We start from the raw sequence: 14,179 nt of genomic DNA on the forward strand, positions 1-14,179 counted from the left end.
TCAAAAAATTTGCCTACTGTCAATCATGGGAATTTAGGTCAATACCAAACATAGTAACTGTGAAAAAATTCAAAACATTAAACATGTAATATTTAGAATATTGCTAATATAGTAATCTTAGATGACTCATGTATTCTCTTTAATTACACTAGATAAAATAATTTATAACTGAAATTTAAAAAAAGGCAATTTAAATTTGTATCTTTTTCAATAACTTCTTTTATTCTCTGGAGTTATCAAGTTGCATTCTTACCAGATCACATAACTTACTTGCTTGTGTTCACAATCGGTAGGTCTGTATTCAGTATATATTTAATAATTTTCTTAAGCAGTTTTCTTTAAGTGAATGGAACTGTATTAGTGGAAATGTAAATCTGTAGACAACACAGTAAGCTTAGTATAATTAAAAGAACCCATATAATCCTGAGGCGCTGCACCCAACTATGCCCTAAATTTCATGTAATCTATATGATGCTTGTCATATGAATCAGACTATTTAGTGATTTCTGCACCTTTCTGGTTTATCTCTTTTGTTCATTCATTTTCTAAGTAATTTCATCTAAATTACTGTTCCAGAAGCTCTTTCTGTTACAAAGCTTCAGAAAATACTATGAAAGTAATTAATTTTTGTATTAAATAAGACCAGACTTTGTGGCTTTTTTGGTTGTGAAGCCATGTACATTTAAAATTAAACAAAATGGGATACTTATTGCTTTCCTGTATTGTCTGCTACAGTTATGCTTCCATTCTTTTATGAAATTTGCATTTGAGTAGTAGCTAATTGCACTTGAAGAGAGTGAATAACCCATAAGTTATATACAGTTAAAAGGAAGCACTTTAATCCAAAACTAATATCTTTTTGACCAGACAAAGGAAACATATTTAAATATTGTGCTAAGCCTTGCTATTCATAAAAATATTTAAAAATACTGAGGAAGGGAATGCAAAATAAAAGAAGGAGAGTGGGAATTTTCACTTTTTAAAAGAAAACTCCTTGCAGTATTAAAATATAGACTTATAATCAAAGTTTTGGAAGCTGTTCTCATCCAGCCACCTGCAAAAGCTACTGACAAGCAGAGCCAAAGAAGTCAAGAGTAAATATACGTAAATGGTATAGAAATGTTGTCCCAAAGTCTATAACATATAAAGATTTATTGCTTTCCTCTGACACAGAAATTGGCAATGAAGCCTTTCTGCACCCTGTATTTAGAAACCATGAAATATGGAGACAAACACATACTGTGATTTATTAACTAAGAAGAGAAAGAGGCAAAAACTTTGAATACCATCCCAGAATACAAATTTTATTTTGGTGTTTTTTAGCAGTAATTTTTACTAAAGTAAAATCATATGTCCTGTACTAAATGTAAATGTCAATACTTTGTATTCTCTTTTATTCAATATAAAGGTTAAATTTCCTGACCAAAACCCCATTCAAATGCAAAGTAAAGGTTCAACAACATTGAAATGGAGCCACTCTTCCCCCCTTGGAGCTCTCATGCATGTCTTCTGTGTGCTGGGAAACAGAGAGCTTCACTCTTCTGAGATTCCTTTTGTTCTTTAAGTGCATTGTCTCTAAAAGGAAGAATTCCAGTAATTCTGTTCCCAGTAAATAGGCAATGCTGGGAAGTCAGTTCTACTCCTGTGAAAATGGGGCTGAATCCCATAGCAATAACCATATTAAGTAAGCCATCATACTATCTATTTTTTTTTTTTTGTTTCTAAGAGACTGCATTTCTTCTTCAAATAAATAAGAATTATGTACAGAAGCTCTTCTTGTCCAAACCAATTTCCTCTTGCAGTTTTCTTTTCTTTTCAAATCCCTAGCCAGCAGTCACGCAGAGATAAAAACTCCTGAAGCTGCTCTGCTTTTTAAATCCAGTGGCACAGGCAGCACTTCACAGACAGCTTGTACAGTGCACATATACCAAAGTGACTTGCTGATTGGATTGACATGTCCTGTCCTGTAAATCAGCACAGAGAATTAGTGATCACACAGAAAATCATCCCTCTAGGAAAAAATTGCTTTTACTCGGATTTGTGTAAACATTTGGAAGTAAAACATAGTAGAAAAAATCTGATTTTTCAACCCTCTCATGTTTCTCTTTCTTATGATGAAGTAAGAATATAAAATTATTGCAGTTTCTACATATTTTTTTCTTTTTACTTGGGCAATTTTTGCCAAAAAATTCACTTTAGTCCCTGTATCTAGCTCTGAATGAACTTTAATAAGTGAATTCCAAAGACATGTTGGTTGTTTTTCTGTAGTGGTAGACCTGTTGGATACAGTTCTAGATGCATCCCTGCCTGAATTATCTGGTGAGAAGTGGCATGGCAATTTCAGCAAGATGTTCATGGACAGCAGTATTATTACAGGGCAGAAAAGATTTCACATAAGTTATTGATTCACATATAGCATGCCTTATTAAGATAATTAATGTTCATTGTTCAGGTTTGTGAACACAAATTTATGGAGAAGTGTAAGCACATATACATTACATTATACAGTAATATATTATTTCATTTAGGCATTTTCTTTTGTGGTTTCAGACTATTTCTTTATGTAACAGCCTATGGTTGTCTCTTCTGTAATCTCACTAAAGTTAACATCACTCATTCTTAACATACCTTTTAAAATTTGATTAATGCTATGGTGGCCTAATTCCAATAAGATTTGTTTATTATTTTACATATTTATGGACTCAAAATTCTGCTGGCAGCAGCCTGAGAGCTATATCCTAATATAAACCTTGTTTATATTAGGACTGCCAGAGCTGTTTGTTAATACCACTCCTTTTATGAAAGACCAAAGGTACTGCTTACCAAAAATGATTCAGCTCACACACGAGCATCTCCTTGCCATGTTGACAGAATACAGTTTTGTACATGGTAGCATTCTCAGCTGAGTCAATAAGGAATGAAAAATCACAAGACCACCAGTGCCACAACAGTAATGTCCAAATTAAGCTCTCCACAGAATGGGCAAGGTCAAGAAACGTTTTTTTTAATAAGATAAAAAATCTTTATGTGATCCTAGTGTGTCACTAAAATAGGAACTGAGTAAACTGGGAAGAATCAATGAGCTCCCCAAAGAGTTTCTCCTTAGTCTTTAACCTAGTACATTGAAAGATGCATTTGAAGGGTGGTTGTGACCACAGGTACTACCAGAGCATAATATAGTTTGTTGCCTGAGGTAATTCAGACAAGGGAATTGATATAATTCCTGTTATCTCTTTCTTTTTTTATCTCATTCTTTTGTTATCATAAAGTTACGATAACATAATATGTTATCAAACATCTTAGTTTCTTCCTGAATAGATTTCAGCTAATGGTTTGGTAATCAGGTACTAAAGATAGATAAATCAATATGCACACAGGAAATATATGGACAGTACTCTCCTGCCTGTGTCTGCAGAGTACTTTAGTGACCTGAGAAGACTCCACATTATTTTTAGTGAAGTAAGCTGATAGCTCCAGTCCATGCCATAAAATGGGAGCATTTTAGATTATTAAAGCTGTTCATGCTTCAGTGCAATTTAGAGGGGACATTATTTCACAGATTCTGTACTGACATCTTCTGTCTCCTGGGCTTGGACTTTAAAAAAATCTCTTTTGCTTATTTGTTTTCCAGTACTCATATAAGTGTGCTTACATTTTATTTCTATCAAGTGCTATCAAAAAGCTGTTAGAGATACCTGAAAAGTGAATATTTTATTGTCCATACAAATTATCAATCAACTTGTCAATGCTGATTTTAGGTCTCCCATTTCAGATTACTTGGACGAAGTAAGGTTCCCTGGAAGCAAATGCCATAACTGAATTGTCTCGTGGTTTTAAGCTCCATGGACAAACAAAGCTGCATGGCTCAGTTAGGGAGTAGCTGTAGAGGGACCTGCCTCCTGAGGACAAAAGTGCATAGAGGAAAGTGGTAAGGAAGAATTCTTTCCAGATAATACAAATGAGAAGGAAAATGTATTTGCAAATTGTTTCAGGAGATGCTGATAGGGATTGTCTGAGGCAACACACAGATGGAGTGTTTTAAGCTGGCACCTTTCCTACAGCAGCAAACAAAGTCTGAGATTCATGGTGGGAACATGAAAGCTTTCAGATATGACTGCTCTTGAGACAGCTGACATAAACTGACTGACACTTCATCTTGATAAAAAAAGGAAAGCAATTTAATCCCTTTAGCCACTTCCCCTCCATATCTTAAACATGGCTGAGAAGTTCAGACTTCTGTCACAGGATCAGATCAAAGTTGTTGAGCAGCAGCGAAGAACACCTGCTGAAACCCAAAGATGAGAATCTTTGGAGTCATTGAGGGGCACATGTTAGGCTTAACCTGTGCACTGATTTGAACAGGTGCTCCACTAAGGAGGAAAAAAGCAATTTTTTGAGGTGTCTGTTGGGAAGGAGTTCGGAAATACTACTTGACATGAGAACAGGGAAAAAAGTCATCCCAGAAATTGATGAAATTGTAAACAAGATAAAAAGCCATGTAAAGAACAAAGGAGGCTGAATCTCTAACAAGTATGATTGTGGACACCTGTAGCTGGGAATGGAGCTGTGCACCCAAGACCTTTGGAACACCAAAGGCAAAACTCCTTGAACCATCCACTCCATTAAGCTCATGCCAATGAAACTTGGAGTAGGATGGAGTGAAGATGGATAAACTTGAACCCCAGTTCTAAGAGGTGTAGAATGGAAGGCTGATGAGTTTGTAACTCAGTAGTAATTATGATTCATAATAATAATTCATACATTTAAAATTTTCTTATGTATGAAAAATTGCTAACTGTAGTTTTGAAATAGTAATGCATTTATTATTTATTTAAGATATTGATTTTTAGAGTTGGTTTATTTGCTTCTTGCTACTGTTACCTAATCAACAAATACATTTGTCTCTTGGCTAGTTACATCTCAAGCCTATAGTATTAAAGATAGAATCAGACACTGAAGTAAGAACATCTCCTTCCTTCGGAAACCCAGACCTCTCGGTTCTGAATCAGCTCTCAGCACTTCATGAAGTCATGAAGATGAGTCATAAATGGACTGAGATAAAAGATGAACCTCACAGAAGATAAAAAATGAATCATCCAGCGCTAATTCAGGCACGAGGCAGATGAGTACAGTTCATGACAGTGTTGTGAGAAGAATAACAGGATGAAAGGTCTGTTCCAGAAATAATCAGGACATCAAGGTTATGCAATTACCTGAGGTAACAGATGTCTGCTTTTAGAGCACTGTTTAACAAGGCTGCACAAAGGAAAAATGTAGTAAACTCCATTCCTTCCTCCTTTATCACTGCAGGGCTTTTCTCAAGTTTGTGAAGGTCTGGTCACTTGTGCATAAAAACCTAGAGAGGGCTCTTCAGATGGCAAGTACTTAGGATGGAGCAGACAGTTGTCTTCAGAGAGTGAGATGACAGACAAAGGTAACTATGATCTGGCCTCATACACCTAATGCTACCTGTGTGAAGTTCTAGAATCCAGATGAATTTCTGAAAGACTGAAATAACTAAGACCTTTGGAAGAGAAGCATGCTAGTCTCTTTCCAGTAGATCTGAAAAAGGAATGAGGATTGCAGGCTAGTGAAGCACAAAACATGCTTCAAGATAGGCTGTGAGAAAGAAAGGAAACAAAACATCTGCTAATTCTTAAAAGAATGTCTAGAGCAAGTATGATAAGAGATTTAAGCATTGGACAGAGTATTGGTTGTGTGCAGAGGCTGTAGTTCACTGATTTTGTCATGTGAATTATGAAGTCCTGGCACTCATACAGATAAGCAAGTAAATAGGCTTGAAGAGAAAGGTGGCAAAGAAAACTTCTCAAATATAGCATCCCAGCATAGAAGAACACTGCTAATCATGATCATCCTTTTTGGGATCCTGTGGAAAGGACCCATTGGGATCTGCAATAGACTGAATATCTAATCAACAAGTAATAACTTTCCAGAGTGCAGACTGAAAGGCAGGAAATTGAAGCCATCATCAGAACTTCTCTATATAGAAGAAACTGTTAAGTTTTCACTTATCAGTGGAAATAACTGTGCATGAACAGAAGGAATGTTTGAAAGATTTAAGCTGACCAGCTGTAGCACATGATGCAGCATGCGATGTGGGAGCATATGCCTGTATGCCCTGTGTGGGGAAAATTAACTGGTTTAAGAGCTCGTTTATCATTTCCAGAAAACTAAATGATTTTTGCACAAGAGCTCTTCCTACTGTTACCTTTGAAAATCCTGGAAATCTGTAAGAATTTAAGGGTATTAGAGGATGGTTAACTTAATTCTAACATAAGATAGGGAAAAGGGGTGACCTAGAGCTTTGTATATTGACATCAGTAATGGAATAATAATGAAAATTGTGCAAAATAGTGGAAGTCTAAATTAAGGGCTCTGACCCAAAATAACTGGAAATTGAAAATGTTATTTTAATGCCAGTCATCATGGTTTCAAGAACTGTAAGGTTTTCATACAACTCTCTTTCCTATTGACAAGACTATAAGTCTGTTATAGACAGTCATGTTGATAAACACATTTGACATTCCATTTTGATTTCCATCTTTAACCATATGAAATAATACAGTCTATACACAGTCTATATTCAGGTGTTCCCAAATAGGAGTGGTTTAAAAAATGGGGAGATATCAGTGTGCCATAGAAACTTGTGCTGTTGTGGGATCAGGTAGTTGCAAGGCATCTCTGCAGGGTGAGCTCAGTGAGCCTTGCCCATCACTCCCGCTTTGCTTAGGAGCTTCATTAATGTGCAGGTCCTTCCCTTGGTCCTAAAAGACTCATGCTGCAGTTGTGCTTGCCAAGTGCCTTGCTCATCCCTACCTTCTGACTTGACTTTCCAGCTTGACCTTAGGCCTGCCTCATCCCTGTGGACTAACCGAGAAATCGCTGGGTTGTTGGTGACCCTGCTACCCCCACTGGATCTGCTCTGCTCTTCTTGCTGAAGTATATAATAAGGCTGCCTCCTGTGAGGATGAAGGTACTTCCATGCTAGATGTTTTGTCACCCTGGATTCCCAGCTTCCTGAAACCTGTGACACAGCCAGTCCTGCTGCTCCCTTTTGTGATGTACAAATTGTTGTCAACCACATTTTCTAGGGAAAAAAAATATCTCCTGACATGGTGCTGCTCTGGAAACTAAAGTCTCTCTAAAACTGTACAGGTTCTAAAGGTGTCTCCTTTGTCTATAAAAATGTTGCATATCTTGTAACTATTTCTTTCAGTTCTAGATCTTACCCAGGAGTAAAAAGAATGGGACTTCTTTGGGATTATCTTTCTGGCTAATTTTGAGTGATCAAAATCTATAGATGACTGAGAGATTGAAGACATGGTTGATACTGCTGTCTTTTACAGCATCTGTAATTAAAGTGTTTCTTATGGGCTGAGAGAAGGGAGGGAAAAGAGAATATATAAATAGAAAATAGATGAAAAAAGATGAAAAATATAAATTAATAAACATGGGAGAAAAATCCAAAAACAAACAAAAAACTCCCCCTAGCCATGGTCAGTAAGCTGCGTTCATGTACTGAATAAATTCCATGAGCTGCCGTGCCTACACTTATGTAGACACAGAAAAAAAGTAGCTACTTTTCCCTGAACAAGAAGGCTACCCTGATGTCCCTTGCCCTACAAAATGCCGCTATTGAGGTGGTCCCTGGCAGTGTAATTGCAGCTAAAACTCCTGCTGGAGGCAAACTGTGATGCTTAATGTTGTTATTCTCTTTTTCATGTCTTTGGAGACACCAATCAATGAGGATTACTTTGATACCGTAAGCTCAGTATTATTGTACATTAATACACTAATGGTACTGTATCATCTTTTCATGTCCTCAGGCAGCACTGGGGAGTTGGAGCTGTATAGAAATAAATTAGAAGTGAAACTTAGATGCAAAACTAAGCAGAAAGCTCCAAACAGAAGACAGAAGAAGTTGACTGCAAACAGCGTATTTCAGCAGAGGAAATGTAAACCAGCAAACATTTAAAAGAATCTCAAAGGACAGACATAAGTCAGTGCTATTACTTGATGTATTTCAAAGAGATGTTGGGAGACCAAGGTGAAAAGCTCAGTGGGAGATTCCATTTTCTATTATTATTCCTTTTTCTTCCCTTCCAAACAGAACACCAGTTTTAGTGTAAGAGAAAATGGAACTGAAAAAAAGTTATGACAATCTTTTGGGATACTGAGACTTTCATCCAGAATCTGGGAACAAACTTTTCCCAGGTAATTTTATTTTTACTGCAGAGTCTTTGGCAAGATTTTATTAATTGATATGAAAATTACCCTACTGTGGAGAAAGAGAGCTGCTGATTGCCCAGTGTGTCCTGCACTCCTTGATGACTCTAACAGCAGTGTGGAGGTTTCTAGAGGTAGAAATGACCACTGTATTTAGCTCTGTGTAGGAACTACCTTTGATTGTACAGAGGGGGCTCCAAACCATGGGATCTGAGCAAAAAAACCCATTCTGTTTTTTAAACTTAGGAAAGCTTGCCAGTCAGTCCAGACTCAAAATGATATTACCACTGTATAGAGTGGAGTACACACTAAGACGTGCTTTCAAAAATTTTCACTGGATAAAGTAGTACATTTGTGTTGGACTGGATCAACAAGGTTGTGACATACATGGAACACATGCTGAAAATGATATCTTTCAAAAATCCAACAATATTTTACTGGCTGTTATTTATTCTTGAGTGTATCTTCATTATTTATCCCTAAAAGAGTTATTGAATTATGTTGTTCAGATGCCTATAGTTTGCTATCTCGTTCTTAAAAAGCAACTACTTTCTATCAGTGTATTTAGTGAAATTTTGCATCTAACTGAAGCAGATCATGAAGTAACCAGGTTTTTCTCCTTCCACATGGCTTATATCAGTAAAGAGATGTGAAACGCTGAGACTGGCTTGGAGCTACACCTGAGCAGATTAGGTGGCCCATACACAAATATTGATTGGCCAAACTGCTGCTGCTGCTGAACCTCTTCGTGCTGCTGTGTTCTAACTTTTAGGAAATATGAAGAGGTTCTAAGCCATTTTCCCATCAAGCCAAACAAGATGGAGTTGTGAACTATCTCCAAAGGTGAGTTGTCCATGTTATGTTTATCAAGGAATGGACCACTGTGAAGAGATTTCAACTGTCAGGAACAGGTCAATGAAGAAAAAAAATTGGGGAGGTGAGTGGAGGAAGAACCCAATGAACTCACTAACAAAATATGACTTTTTTTTCACTAAACATCATTGTTCTGATCAGCTGAGCTTGCAATGGTGACATAGCAAGCATCAGGGAGGTTTATTATAAATCAGTGCTAACATTATACTAATATGTTTAGAAGCCACTGTATTAAATCCACAGTAGTCAAAACAAACACTGTTTGTGGGCTTGCTACTATTCCAGTTGTAAAGCTGATGTTTCAACGTCATTAATAGTGTCTTTGCTTTAAAACAGATGATATGTAAATGTTTTTTAAGGTAAAACCACTTGACTGTTTTCATCTTCCTGCTCTTAAAAGAAAATAATATTAAGTGCTAGTGAAAGATCAAATTTGTAGCATCATTGTAAAATAAAGTTAAACATAAAAGAGAAGCTTTTAATCTTTCTCAAGAAATATGCTGTACTTTAGAAAATAATAAAATCTAGAAACACTGATATGGAAGTACAGTAACTTGATGTAATAGAGAACGACAGGTAGAGGTCAGGTATCAAGCCAAATGCAAGTAAACTTCCCTAATGCTTGTCATCACAGGTGTGAGAAAATTGATGTGTTCATTTATACCACATTAACATCTGTCGCCACAGTCCTTAGAAAAATATAAAGCCGGCCTATGGAGATGGGTGATTGTATGTGACAACTTAGAAAACATTTGTCATCTTTAGTCATTGTCCTGTACAAAGCATGATATTTACAGAGCAGAATTTGAAGTATCCCACTCTGTTGATTCTGGTCCTGGTATTAACTGCAAGAAACAAAAAAAGCAAAGATTTGGAGCAAAAGCAAACAAAGAAATAAAAAGGAAGACATACAAGGTTTTAAACCACACGGAAGCTGAGAGTGAAATTTTAATGGCCCCATTCACTTTTTGATGTGAATGCTGATGATCTCAGGGTCACAGTGTTATCAGTCTTGTCTTCTACTTGCATTCCTAAGGTGTGGGGTTTACAGCTCTACATTTTAGGACCTTCTCTGCCCTGAGTATTACTCACTTTTTGCTGTTCCTAGAACAACTTCAGATACAATACCCATTAGATGATAAAGTTATAGATAACATGGACTTTAAGTACTGCTGCAATTAAAAGCCATGCAGAGTTGGAATAGATTCTGATTTTACTCCAGAGCAGACATGCTGGGGCCCTCAGTTTTGGTTTCTGAACCATTGCCACGGTTCTCAGACCTTATCAGTGAGAGATGGAAGGGGGAAAAAAAGAGGGGTGGGTGGAGGCAAATAAATACAACTGACCTTGGCTAAGCTGAACGCGTTGGCTTGACAGATTTCTGAACACTGTCCTAAACACTTGGTTTTATCCCAGCATGACTGCCCTCTCAGAGCCCTTTGTACAAAATTGGTGATCATTCAATTAGAAACATTTCCAGACATTGACTCAGAAATGTTGGCACTGAATATGTCTAAACAAATGGGGTGGCTGCGTGAAAGGCGAGAGGACGATGGTTTTCTTCTGCTAGCACACTTTGTGATGTGATAATGAGGTGCTCTTTTTGTAATAGGCCATAGTATTGTGTAGGTATGAGGATTTCACACACCAGCAAATTTCAAAGAATTGTTTTCAGTATTCCAGGAAATTAAGTGATAGAACAAGGCTTTATACTCAGTGTGCATTCTCTGCTCCCACACTGTACACCTCTAATGCAATTTACCAGTGAATTAAGCATAAGATGTGATTTATCCCACCAACCTAATATTTCATGTTAGTCAGTGGGGTGACTGCTTTTATGGCTTAGCTTTATAATGCCATTATAGTTGAGCACACTTCTGCCTTAACAGTATGCTTAAGGGGGTCTGTCTTTGATATGTGCATGTAGCTCTTATTAACTTCAAATTCTTCCTCGATGCAAGCTGCCTGTAGTCAATAGAACTGAAACAGGGCTCTTTGCTCCTTCTGACTAAGCTTTTTCTGTCAGCGTTTAAGGAAACAAAATGGTGCCAACGTGATAAATTTACACAATCCCTGCTCACAGTATATATTGGTGGAAAAGGAGGGAAGAATTAGAATCTCTCTATTTCAGGATGCCATATTTTAAAGCACAGGTTTTACTTTTTAAGTTATTGTATGCTAACTAAATTAAATTATATTGTATGATATAACCAGTACTTGAACTGGTTTGTGATCTCCATATAGCTAGAAACTAATTGAGGAAAAATCCAATTAAATTAACACAAAAGAGAAAGAACAGTCAGTACTCATGACCTGCTCTCATGATTCTAGGCAAAGGGGGTTTCTCATGTTTTTCTTTGGGCTGGAGTTTGGGATTTTTTTAATTTTGTTTGTTTATTTTTCTGGTTTTGTGTGTTTTTTTGTTTGTTTACTTGGTTGATTTTTTGTTGTTGTTTCTGAGGTTCTTTGTTTCTTTGTTTTATTTTTTTTTTCACTTTCTATACCTATAGAATCACAGATTACCTGTAGTGTACTTGATATGTTCCTGCAAATGACACCACATTATTTTTAATGGGAAAGCAGGGAACAGGCTGCTTTTCTTTTCCTGTTTAAAAATCTGCCCAAAGTTATCTTCACAACCATTACAGGCTGCACCTAGACTGTCTGTAACTTTTCCTGATCTCTCATGCACTATGACATTTTACATTGTTAGGTAAAGGTAATATCTTTTGGGGAGTGCTGTAATATTATTGTGGTACTAAGCATGACTACAGCACAGTGTTGACATTCAAGATGGATGTAGAGTTTCTGTACAGTCCACGCTCCAGTCACTTTTTTAATCATTACTGTATTCTTATCTCCTTTTATGCATGTTATGGTTTACTTTGTTAAAGCTATCTACATTATAGTGGAGCTGTATGAAAAATAACTGTTAGTTATGAATTTCCCCCAGATCAGAATGTATCTGCAAACATTTTACAAGGCCAATTTCGAGGTAAGATTTTGCTGCCAAAGCTAAAGGACTAAAGCATTCACTTACAGAGTCTAATACAAAAGTGTAGAGGAGAATATCACTTACTTTATAAAATTATTATTTATATTTATATAACTGCAAACAAATTACTGAGTCCTAGGGTTTTTGGAGTAAAAACCCTTTAGGTTAATTTAAATACAGCTGCAGAGAGATCAAGGTCTCGGTTAGACTAGCATTCTAATGCCTTATTAAGAATTAAAGTGTTGAGAGTTCAATCCTTGTGGAAAAAAAATCTGAGAGGATTTTTTTTACATTTCATCCTCGTCTTTTAAGTCAGAATTGCTTATAACAGTAAGAAAACAAAGTACTTGTCAGTTTTAAATTATTTTCAATTTTTTTTTTAAGGTTGTAGGAGGAACAATTTTAGACTTGAACCCAGAAGCCCGGAATAAATAACATGAAAATTCACAACATTCTTTTATGACACTCTTATTATCACATAACACCATGAAAATAAATTCTTATCAACATGTAAAAATAGTGCTTTAAATGAACCTTCTAAATAAAAGATTTAAAAAGGAAAAGCTGATAGGTAGAAAGAACAAAATATGTAAGAAAAGTGGCAGAAAATAAGTGGGGAAAGAAGAAGTAAAATCTCAAGTGTAAAATGAAGAGAAAAGGGACAAAAATAAAAGTATTTGTAGAGTGTAAAACCAAGAACAAAAATGAAAGGGAGAACAATCAAAATTGGGATTCAACCAAAGAGAAGGTACAAGAAGCTAGTGAGGTTTTCTTTCACTCTTCTTTGTACAGTATGCAGGAAAATTGCCGCAGAGAGACAAGCTGTTTTTTTTATATTTCCAAATACCTACCAGTGAGAAATCAGGAATGAGGGAATGGCTTTTTACATCTCACTCTTCCCACAAAACTGGCCAGCATGGCTAAAATTGGTGTATGAAAGCTATACAGTGCAAGGTAAAAAGAGGATTAGGTACAAAAGGTATTGAAGTGGGCTACAAAGACTCTAATAAGTCCATGTTTTTCATGTGCTGGGGACTCCAGAGCTTAATGTAGCACTCCAGATGGGATCTCACCAGAGCAGAGGGGCAGAATCCCTCCTTCACCCTGCTGGCCATGTTGCTTTTGATGCAGCCCAGGAGATGTTTGGCCTTTTTGGCTGCAAGCCCATGTTGCCTGGTCATATCCAGCTTCCCATCCACCTTCTCAAGTCCTTCTCAGCCAGGTTGCTCTCAGTGTGCTCAGACTCCAGCCTTTACTGATACTGAGGATTGCCTTGACCCAGGCACATGACAGTACACTTGGTCTTATTTAAACCTCAAGATATTCCCATGGGCCCACTTCTCAAGCTTGTCCAGATCCCTCTGGATGGCTTTCCGCCCTTCAGGTGTGCCAGCTGGACAACTTAACTTGGTGCCATCTCCAAATTTATTGAGAGTGCACTTAATCTTGTATGTCATTAATGAAGTTATTAAATAGCACTGATCCCAATACTGTCCCTGAGGGACGCCACCTGTCATCGATGCTCACTGGGACTCTGAGCCATTGATCACTCTCCCCTGGATGCCATTGTCCATTTTATTATCCGCCTAACAGTCCACCCATCAAATCCATCTCTCTCTAATTTAGAGAGAAGGATGATGTGGAGAACCATGTAAAAAGCTTTACAGAAGTCCAGAAAGTCCAGATAAAGGACGTCCTTTGTCCACTGATGTAGCCACTGCATTGTAGAAGACCATGATAAAGTGACTACATCAGTGAACAAATGTGTGTCCAGTGAACCTGGACAATTGTCACAAACAAGACTGAAGAGAACACTAAAGGGATTTAAATACCAAAAGTCACAAGTAAAGGAGAAACAGTTAAGAAAAGTAGTAGGAACACTACTACCTGTCATTTACAGAAATTTACATGAACCTTAGAATAATAAAATGTCAGTCAGGAGAATTACTTTTTGTGTTTTCCTTACAGAATAAACTCATCTGAATACATAAAATAGAAGCCTTGAAAAGCTGAATCTTCTTTTCCTCTATTTTTACTGCCTATTTTATTGTAAGAAATGACTGT

General features: G+C 36.8%; 1 long non-coding RNA gene across 3 annotated transcripts in view; it reads right to left on the reverse strand.

Annotated features, from left to right (window-relative positions):
- Positions 1-14,179, reverse strand: part of LOC134549442 (uncharacterized) — a 93,107-nt gene that overhangs the window by 32,187 nt on the left and 46,741 nt on the right. Inside the window, exon 4 of one of the 3 annotated variants that reach the window (XR_010080111.1) lies at positions 229-1,964. The exons of the other annotated variants lie outside the window; for them this stretch is intronic. This is a non-coding gene — a long non-coding RNA (uncharacterized LOC134549442). Of the gene's footprint in view, positions 1-228; positions 1,965-14,179 lie in introns of those variants that run through there. 3 annotated transcript variants of the gene reach the window in all.

Source organism: Prinia subflava, chromosome 1 (assembly GCF_021018805.1).
Source record: "Prinia subflava isolate CZ2003 ecotype Zambia chromosome 1, Cam_Psub_1.2, whole genome shotgun sequence".
Taxonomy (NCBI): Eukaryota; Metazoa; Chordata; class Aves; order Passeriformes; family Cisticolidae; genus Prinia; species Prinia subflava.